We start from the raw sequence: 10,612 nt of genomic DNA, 5'->3' as shown, positions 1-10,612 counted from the left end.
TCGTGGCCCCCACGGCCCCGGCGTCACCCCTCCCCCCCACGGCCTCGGGGCCCTTCGTGGCTCCCACGGCCCCGGCGTCCCCCTCACGGCCCTTCGTGACCCCCAACACCCCGGCGCCCCCCCGGGGCCCTGCTGCCCCCTCCATCTTCACCCAGTGCTGCTGCTTCATCCCGCGCCTTCTGGCCCCGTGTCCCTGAGGTGGAAGCCGCGTCCCGGGTAGCCGCTCTGCCCGCTGGGCCCCGCGGGGTCACCGTCGCCTGTTTTGCTCCTGGGGTGCTCGTCTTCGCTCTCCTTGGACAGCTGCTGTGGTGTTTGCGTGTTGTTTTTAAGCATGGCTCTGCGCTCGCGCGTTCATCCAGGCTCTCCCCAGCGCTCGGCCCTCGGCCGTGGCCGCCTTGCTTTCTGCCCGGTCCTCCGTTCTTTTCCATTCTGGATCCGTTTCCAGTTTCCAGTCTTGTTTTCTCTTTCCTTCTGAAACTGTCTGGTGTAGAGAGACCCTCTTCGCGTGTCCACTTTTACTTTTCATTAAATCTCTAGAGTTCTAACCTGCTTTTAGTCTTTTCTGCCCTCTTTCTAAGCTGGTGTCCATTCAGTTCTTGAAATTTCCAACTTAATATAGAACTTGTCCTCATCAGCTGCAATTTCATAGGAGTAAAAACTGACTATATTTACTGTTACACTTAGTGACTGAAGCTTTGATTTTTAATAATTCTGCTTACCTGTCACAGCAGAAGAAGCAATTGAGGTTAAAATTTGTTAAAGGTTGATTATACAAAGATATGTTTAAAATTGGGTATTCCAATATTCCCCAGTAGATTTCATTTTCCAAGAACAAAGTTTAAGTCTAGCAAAATTTGTATACACAAATCTGTTACTTTATGTTTTACATATTAATGTTGCAGTTAATTGCATAACTTTCTTTAGTGCACCTGTTCTCTGTAATAAATGCATACACATTTTGTCAACTTAATAGAATTTGTGTGCTTACTGAAGGAGTATTAGATTCTTGAACTGGGCAAAAGAACTTTGTAGACAGATTTGGAAAAATGTCCCCTTATTTCATTGTGATCAAGATTGTATTAAAAAACTCTTTACAGGGCTAGAAAGGTGACTCAGTGGTAGAGTGCTTGCCTTACATGCATGAGGCCCTGGGTTCAATTCCTCAGTACCACATAAGCAGAATAAAAGCTGGAAGTGGCGCTGTGGCTCAAGTGGTAGAGCACTAGCCTTGAGCCGAAAAGCTGAGGGACAGCGTCCAGACCCAGAGATCAGGCCTCATGACTAACAGACAGACAAACAAAAAAAAGCCCAATAAAAAAAGCTTTTTATAATTAATGGCATATCATATTTTGGAAGCATCTGGTGAAGCAATTATTTTCAGTGTAGTTTGTGTTTTTTCTAGGGTTGAAGATCAGCTGGATTATGTATTTCATTTTGGAATCCCAAAACAACTCACAAATAGTAAATTCTACCTTGTATTATCTTTGTCAGGTAGGAATTAAAAATTTTCTGAATCTAAGAATGGAAATAGCAAGAAAAAAAGTATAGTTTCTTGTTCAAAGTCATTTAGAGGTAAAAGAAGGATACTCATTATCATTATACCACACTTCCTTTAGTACCAGCAATGACTGTGTATGATAAGGAGTAAAACTCCTTAGCTTGTGAGATTTTTAAAAAATAATTTTTCAAGTGCAAATAAAGATAACTGCTATTTCTAAAAGAATCTTCCTTGTTTAAAGGCTGACCTTTTAAAAGTAAGTATTCATAGTTAATGCCTATATATTCTCAATATTATACTGAATTGATTTTATACTCTTTGAAATGAAGGATTTATGGTATAAAGCCGACACAGGATTTGAGCTCTATGACTCATGGCATGAGATTGTAGAAATCACTTAACCTCTATACCTCACTGTCTCCACCTGAGACAATGTGGGTAATAAAGCCACCCAGTAATCTCTCAACATCAGGTCCTGCTCATTAAAACATACTTACAGCTACTACAGACATTAGTATGTAAATACATAAGTTTGTCTCTTTAATTTTAGATTATGAGTATAATTCTTAAATTCTTTAAAATCAAACTGAAACTTTTGATTTTTTTAAAAAAATTAATGTTACTGTGAAAAATCTAGTAGAATGCAAATGAATGGTGGGCTGGCTTGGAGTAGTGAAAGGAATAGTGAAAGTTCACAAGCAGTGAAACAGACACTGGAGTATTCAGTGTGTTTGCCAAGAGCTGGTACTGGGACTTGCTTATGTCTTTGGTTCCATCTTTATTCACTGTATTAGAGAGTGAGCAGGGAGATGGATTTAGAAACTAGTAGAGCAAGGATTTCATTTGATTCTAGATATGAAGGAAGCTACTTAAAAACGTGATGTTCATGTGTTTAAATAAATGGAGATGGGGGCACATAGATAGGAAGTGAGTGTGAGTTTTGTTTAGTAGGTTTATTTTGTCTTGTTTTTGATTTTTTTTTTGGGAAGAATGCTTAGAAATGAATAAGAATGAAAAGCAAAGCGGTGACATAGAAAATATTTTCAAGAGACCTAGTGCTTTTTCAGAAAAATTAATAAAAAACACAGTTTTTAGCTATAGGTTTTTCAGAAGGAATTGATGGTTTTTAACACATACATACTTATCTATAATAATGTGCTGAATTTAAAAGAAAAATTAACCTCTTCTGACAGAAAATTAAAGTACAGGTACTATACCACTAAAATATACTTCTTACTTGAATAACTTAGCTGAATAAGAACTTAAACTTAAATAGCTGGGCGCTAGTGGCTCTATCCTATAATCCTAACTGCTCAGGAGGCTAAGAGGTTCACAGGCAGGAAAGTCCATGAGACTCTTATCTCCCTGAATTCAAGCCCTACAACCAACCAAAAAAAAAAAAAAAAGGACATAGGTTGTATTTTTTGTATAGTAAACCTTATAAATACTCAACTAAAAAACAATTCTGAGAATTTAGTAATTAAAAAAAATATGCTATCAGGCCTTTCACACTGTAAATAGTTGTGTGTGTGTGTGTATATATACGCATGCGCCTGCTCCTGCTACTACTGCTTAAACTGAAGGCTCATGGCTACTGCTTGAACTTGAATCATTGGTGGTTAATTAATCTTTCTTACACTGGGTGGCTTTGGACCACGATCTTCAGATCTTGGCCTTCTGAGTAGCTATGACTACAGGCGTAAGCCACTGGTGACAGCTTACAAAATAATATTTCTAAAATATGTTGTCAATATAGAAATCTATTGACAGTAGGCTTGAGCATTTCTGCTGTTTTATTTTTATTTATTTATTTATGGGGTCCGGTCGTGGGGCCTGAACTCTGGGCCTGCGCGCTGTCCCTCAGCTCTTTAGCTCAAGCCTAGTGCTCTACCACTTGAGCCACAGCGCCACTTCTGGCTTTTTTCTTTTTGCTTAAGTGGTGCTGAGGAATTGAACCCAGGGCCTCATGCATGCAAGGCAAGTGCTTTACCACTGAGCCACCTTCCCAGCCCTCTGCTAAGTTTTATTAAATGTATTTTTGTTATCGTTCTTAATTTAATCTGAAGTACAATTAGTATTCCCTTGAAGACGCCTTCTAGAATGCAAGTGCATTCTTCATGATATTTTGAGCAGTAGTAACTGTGACATCCATTCTTCCATGTCTTCAAATCTCAATCTATAGTCTATACTGCTCTATTTTTTAAGCAACAAAGTCAGAGCATATTGTAAATCACAGATTAAGACCATGAAAGCCAATACACTCTTTACCATCACTTAATTTTTTGGGAATTCAGAACTCTTGATTTTTAAGTTATCCTAATTCTTACTCAGGTTTAAGACATAAATTAGCATTTTTATCTTTCATCAGGTGAGGATAAGATTAAAATGTAGGCGATTTTTTTAGCCCCTTTAATAGCCATTTTGTCATAATGTAAATGCTTGTTAAAAGTCTCATTTTGTAAGGAGAAGAGTTTGAAGGAGTCCTCATGTAAAGTGATCTAGAGAAATGTTAGTGATGAGTAAAATCATTAAAAATTATTTCAGTTCATAATTGCAGTATTCAGTTTGTCTTTTCCCTCATTTACCCTCCCCCCACATCTAACCAGATGTTAATTGTATTTTATTTTAGTTTTAATTCCTCCACAAGGTCTTCTGGCCTATATAAATGAAAATATTTTAAATACATGCAGTTATTACCAGTAAATAATTTCTCAAATGGGATCACATTTAATTCAGTTCTCAGTACCAACACACAAAAAAAACCTGTATGAAAAATTGTAATAATTACAATCCTATTTTTCCTTTATCTAAATCATTCCAGAGGCAGCTTTCATTAAGTGTCACATAATGAGCAATTAAAATTCTTTGTTTCCTTACTTTGTTCTCATGTAGTAAGTGGACCATAGAAATACTCTCAGAAATTATTATGGTCTCTTCTAAGTTGTGTTTAAAAATTGTTTTTCCTAAGTTGTTTTAATGACATGATTATGGTTTTTTATATTAAAATATTTTTCTTATGCTTGCTTAATGTAAAAGCCAATTCTAAAATTAGTAATTAATTTCTCTTTTAATAAACAACTTTTGACACAAATTTTTAAAAAGTTGAAAGAGAAGTAGCCTTTAAAAATGCATTTGTGGGCTGGGAGGTTGGCTCAGTGGTAGAGTGCTTGCCTCACATTCATGAGGCCCTGGTTCGATTCCTCAGCAACATATAAGCATAAAAATGCTGGAAGTAGTGCTATGGCTCAAGTGGTAGGTGCTAGCCTTGAGTTGAAGAACTGAGGGACAGCGCCCAGGCCCAGAGTTCAGCCCCCATGACTGGGGTTAAACAAACAAACAAACAAACATTTGTTTGTGTGGCTCTAGGATATGAGAATTTTGAGGATTTCATAATTAGGAAGTGTTTTTAATTGTATGAGAAATTGAATATAGCTAAGTGTAATTCTTTTCATTATTGTTGCATTCTGAATTCAGTTTTTCTTTTGGTGGCTACATTTATTTCATGTCTTGGTGACCATTAAGTCTGTTTTATACAACAATTCAGATGTGCATTTTAGAATTTTGCAGGTAGAAATCCAAGCCATGGAATTTGATGCATTTGATTTTTTTTTGTTATTTTTCATTATTTCCTTACTATGTTGTCTTACATAAGTTATGTAAACTCTCTGCTGTTTAGTGTCTTCATCTGTGAAAGAAGCAATACAAAGCTTTTCAGTTTTTAGGAAAATTAAATACAGTAACATAAATCTACTTCTTTAAGTGTTGATACACTGATGAGCTTTCAGAACCTTTATTTGGTTTTAATTTTATTTTACTACTTGGACTATATTTAGTATCATTAATAGACACATAGCTTTGAAAATGTATTTGTCTATGAAGAGATGTTCATTATATTTCATTTGGAAAATGGTAGTGTCTTCTCTCTCCATCCAAAGGAAAAGAATTTAGTAATCTACTTTTAAATATTTCTGTAACTCCTGCAATGTGGCATATGGCTGGTGAAATGGCATGTCTGGAGTTCATTTCGGTAGGTGAGGAGTGATAATAAAAGTTTGTAGATCAGTAATTTCTCATATTTGTCGGTCCTGGTGCTTGAACTCTGGGCCTGGGCACTGTCCCTTTAGTGCTCAACCACTTGAGCCATAGTGCCACTTCTGGCTTTTTCTGAGTAGTTTATTGGAGATAAAAGTCTCACAGACATTCCTGCCTCAGCTGGCTTTGCCTCATGATCCTCAGCTCTCAGCCTCCCTGGTAGCTAGACATAAGCCACTGGTACTTGAGAAGTGATTTTTCTTTATATTTTCTCTCTTTTATTTATTTTTAATGTAAAAGTGATGTATATAAGTACATTTCTTTTTAAATTGTGTTTGACTTTCTCCCTCATTTTCTTCCAGTATTTTCCCTCTTGATCTCCTGCCCAAGTTGTTTAGTTAGTTTCCAACATAGTGTCTAGCAAGTATCACTGCTGGGGCTGGGAAGGTGGTAGAGTGTTTGCCTTGTATGCATGGGGCCCTGGGTTCGATTCCTCAGCAACACATAAGCAGAAAAAGCCAGAGGTGGCCCTGTGACTCAAGTGGTAGAGCGCTAGCCTTGAACTAAAGAGCTGAGGGACAGTGCCCAGGCTCAGGACTGACAAAAAAAAAAGTATCACTGCTGAATTAGTTCACCCTTTGTCCCACCATTTCTCTTTACCATAATGATTCTAATAAGCTCAGCCTTGTCACGAATCACTTTGTATTATCAATATTGTGGATGAAATTGTGTTTTACATATTATTCTAAGGGTGCTGTGAGTGGTGGTAAACTTCAAAGGCAAATGGTAGGTGGCTTAGAACCAGATGTAATCCAGTGAGTGTATATGGTTAGGCCTTGCAAGAGAACACTTGCAAATGTGAGTAGGGTTCTTGGCCTTAACAGCTAAACAGGAATTGAATGTAGATGAAGAAATATGACTATGGCTCAGTTATTCAGACTTACCCAGCTCAGATGGCCAGAATTTATGCCTAATATCCAGCTTAGGGAGTGAAGAACAAATCCAGGTATCACTAGTTGATATCTTAAATTTATTGCAGTACGGCTGAACGTCATCAAGATTTAGGAAAGGTAGAAATTGTTTTCTTCCATCAAGAGCCCTATCTTCCTATTCTCCTTGGCCATGCCTAGTGTAAGAATCTTGTTATGTATTAGAGAATAGAATTCTGAACATTTTGAGGGTAGCTTCTATTGTAGGCTTTCTGCTTATTCCTTTAAAGTAGTAGAAGAAAACTGATACAAACAAAACTTGAATTAACTTACTAAAATATTTCTCTTTTCCTATCTTATTCCTATATAACATACTTGAATACATATGTGTTAGATATTCTTTCCTCTGTTGTTTCCAGTTCCCAGATATCTTTGTCAGTTTCTACCAGATATCATATATGAGCTATGTCCAGCTATCTGGTTGAATCTGTTATTCTTTCATTCGGTATCATTTGGTATCATCTTATCATTTGGTATGTTTATTATAATTTGAGCTTCTTACAATATTGAATATCAATATTTTAAAGTGTGTGTACTCTTGTACAATATGTCTTACTTACTACAGACTTACTACATTAACTAGTCTTCAGCTGAAACAAAAAAGAATTTTTTCCTGATGTTGGAGGAAAAAAGGAATATATTATATTTAATAATATATGATATGCCTGTTGTCAACAAAGGACATTTCAAAAGAAGTTTAAAGGTAAATTGGCCCATAGGAAATACTTTTCTTATAAGTGGTACCTTAGAAAAATTCTAATAGTTAGTATTTATGGAATCTTTAAGGTTAGTGTATTAAATGTCTAGTCCTACCATCTCTCTGTCATTAGGGATTTCTTAGTGAAAAGAGTAGCTAGAACTTCCTGCCTTCGGAGGATACATTTTAGCAAAAGAAATACAGTAAAGAATGAGAAGTACAATCTTGGTGGAGCCTACCTGTAATCCAAATATGTAGGAGGACTGTACTATATAATGAGACTATCTCAAACAGTGAGGAAGACAAAAGAAGGAAAGAAGGAGATATTTCTTTTATTGAGAAAAGAAAAAAGTAATGAACAAAATGTTTAGTATGTTAGATGGAGGTAAGTGCTTAAGTTTAAAAAATGAAGAAAAGAGAGAGGATGTTTCAGGAGCAGACGGTTGTTATAAGACCTAATTGAGAGGTTGATATTTGAGTCAAGACCAATAGGAAGCAAAGGAGTGAATCATGTGACTATCTGGAGAGAAGAGTATTCAGGACAAGGAGCCTGAGGCAAGAACATATCTGGTGTGCAAAAAAGTTTTAACAAGGAAGTTTGGAATGTTGAGAATGTTGGGAGATGAGGTCAGAGAAGTTACAAAAGATCAAAAAGTTAGCATAGAGCTTAGCTGTATTTATTGTACCATCATAGAAGTAAGTGACATGAAAATCTGAGCAGTCTAAGTGTATAGGAAATTTTAGAAACCCATTGTCTTTCTTTCCTTTTACCGTTCTTCAGGGCGTTGTCTAAATCTGTGATCAAATTTAGGTCACTGTCTCAAAGATATTCTAGCCCATAAAAAAGATAGAATGAAGTTTATGCAGACTTTTCTTTAAAACAAGTGAGTCAGATATTGCAAATATCATCTGTTTATAATCTCTAGATAGAATCACCTGGCTCCATTCCATTGGTAATCTCTCTTGGCCTTGAGAAATGTGTGATAATTTTGCTGTAGAGGAGGAAAATGGAAATGCTAATCAGTGAGCCATAGCTGCCATTTCAGTCATCCGAATATCCATGTGTTTACTGTTGTAAACATTCCGACCTTCTTTCCCTGAAGAAACAACCAAGGTACCAGGAACCAGTTCAGTGGCTCATACCTGTAATCCTAGCTACTCAGAAGGCTGAGATCTGAGGATCATGGTTTGAAGCCAGCCTGGGCAGAACAGTCTGAGAGAGTCTTACCTCCAATTAACCACAAAAAGCCAGAAGTAAAATTGTGGGTCAAGAGGTAGAGCACTAGCCTTAAACGCAAAAGCTCTGGAACAGTGCACTGCCCTATATTCAAGCTCTATGACCAACAAAGACAACAACAACAACAACAACAAAAAATCCACAATCAGGTTGTCATCTATCTATTGCATTAAACTAAGTTCACTGAGAGAGAGAGATACATTGCTTTTTTCAACTCTGCAAGTCCTGTGGCCTGTGAATTAAACCCAGTTATATGTTCCATCTCTATCCTTCTCACATATATTCAGCATTTTGTGGTGAATCAGAAATAGAAATCAGTAAAAAGTCCCCCACTTTGTGGTTTGCAGTGCTGGGCAGGAGTAGGGAAATCCCCAGGCTTTTCAGTAAAGAATGCCCTTAGTCGTGCTCTCTAGTAAGAACACCAGAGATGATCCTTGTCTTTGCTGTCTGTATGTTTCTTCCTTATTCACCTCCATGGCCACATTTGCCAAATACAAATCTATCAGAAACATAATAGTGGTTTTATATATTTGTCCGCATACAGTTGTATGTGCCAGTGAATTGACTTTATTCTTTTCTGGATGTATGTAATATGCCTGCCTTATTTCTCTCTGCCCATTTAATGGCCTTATTTTAGTGAAATCCATCTTCATCCCTTATTTTAACAGTCACTATCTTGAACCTATGTGAAACTGCAGGCAGCTAATCAGGACAGCAGAATCCTTACCCTTCTCTTGACCGCAAGACTGAATCCATTGTTTTGTCAAGAAGTCTTAAAAAAATTCCTTTGAGAAAGATACTAATCCTACTGTTGGGTATTAGAATAGTTGATTGCAAGACCCCCACATTTCTGCTTATTTCCCACCATCTTGCTTACAAGTTAGCCAATTCTTGTCAGACTAAACTCATGAATGAAGAACCACCAACACAACTGTGGCAATAGTCATGGTGTTTCAGTAGTACATCTTCCTCTTGCTAATACATGTTAACCAAGCTACTGGCCTGTATTTTAGGATTGTTGTTAATTGGAGACAAGCACCTCATGGACTGTTCTATCTGAGCTGGCTTCAAATTGAGATCCTCAGATCTTAGCCTCCTATGTAGCTAGGATTCTCAGATGTGAGCCACCTTCACCCAGGGTTTGGCAGGAACTGAGCTGAGCTATAACTTGTAACTATTACAATTCCTAGCCTATAGTAGGTGTTCAGCCACTTTTTGAATACATTTTTAAATAAATAGCTATTTTATGTCTGAGTAAGGTAAGTGTGGAGATGTGATCAGACTTAAGATTAGAGTCAGCATGAGACAAAGCCCTCACATAAAATATGTATGAACTATCTGAGATTAAATGTTACTTCTATGAAATGGGGGATATGTGTGTTTATATATATATATATATATATATAAAGATAGCATTGTTTGGATCTGCATTGAATATTGGTATTAGTGATGCGATTATTTAGTGTGAAATAACTTTAGAATTTGGGAAAATCACTTTTTTGGGGAAATAAAACAGTGATGAGTGAACATGGTCTTCATTTGAACATTTACATAACATAATTATACCAAAGACAAACAATTTTACTTAAGAAATATTTAAAATGTGAGGAAAAATCCATAGGATAGGGAAACTGTCTTCTCAAACTAAAACATATTGTTTGAGGTATTCATAATGATTGTTTCTTAACCACTGAATTAAGAAAGTATTCTGTCTACTGTTGTATTTTAATATATGTAGTGTATCCTTAATATAATAAAGATGTAATAGTGAATATCACTACTAGTGAAATTGTAATTCCTAAGCCTTGTGGACAACATATATCTTTTGTTTAAATTGAGGATAGTAAATAATGAAACATAAGTTTCCCTAGAGTAGACATTTTTTAATACCTACTATCTTATTTGAGATATTGCTATTTCTTTCTTTATAGGGGGAACATTATATTTCTAACAAGAATCAGTAATTGGAAGAACAAGATTAAGTATACAATTATGTTAAAATGAAGTTTTGACCAGCAGAGGTAAGGATATTTTTTTTGTACTTAATTTGTCATAGATTGTTTGCTAAGTTTTAGGGCAGAACTATTTAAAGAATTATGAGGGGTATAAATTTTACCCTACTGCCGGGCGCTGGTGGCTCACACCTGTAATCCTAGCTA

General features: G+C 36.5%; 1 protein-coding gene across 2 annotated transcripts in view; it reads left to right on the top strand.

Annotated features, from left to right (window-relative positions):
- The window catches only part of Fam135a (family with sequence similarity 135, member A), an 84,491-nt gene that overhangs the window by 598 nt on the left and 73,281 nt on the right, over positions 1-10,612 (top strand). The window contains exon 2 of one of the 2 annotated variants that reach the window (XM_013036646.1): positions 10,385-10,473. The gene's annotated coding sequence lies outside the window, so the exon portion shown is untranslated. Of the gene's footprint in view, positions 1-10,384; positions 10,477-10,612 lie in introns of both variants that reach the window. The other variant, XM_013036645.1, reaches the window with a different exon arrangement.

The sequence above is a fragment of the Dipodomys ordii genome, unplaced genomic scaffold (assembly GCF_000151885.1).
Source record: "Dipodomys ordii isolate 6190 unplaced genomic scaffold, Dord_2.0 Scaffold325, whole genome shotgun sequence".
NCBI classification, from domain to species: Eukaryota; Metazoa; Chordata; class Mammalia; order Rodentia; family Heteromyidae; genus Dipodomys; species Dipodomys ordii.
The sequence above is the reverse complement of the archived record's forward strand: the minus strand, read 5'-3'. Positions and strand labels throughout refer to the sequence as shown.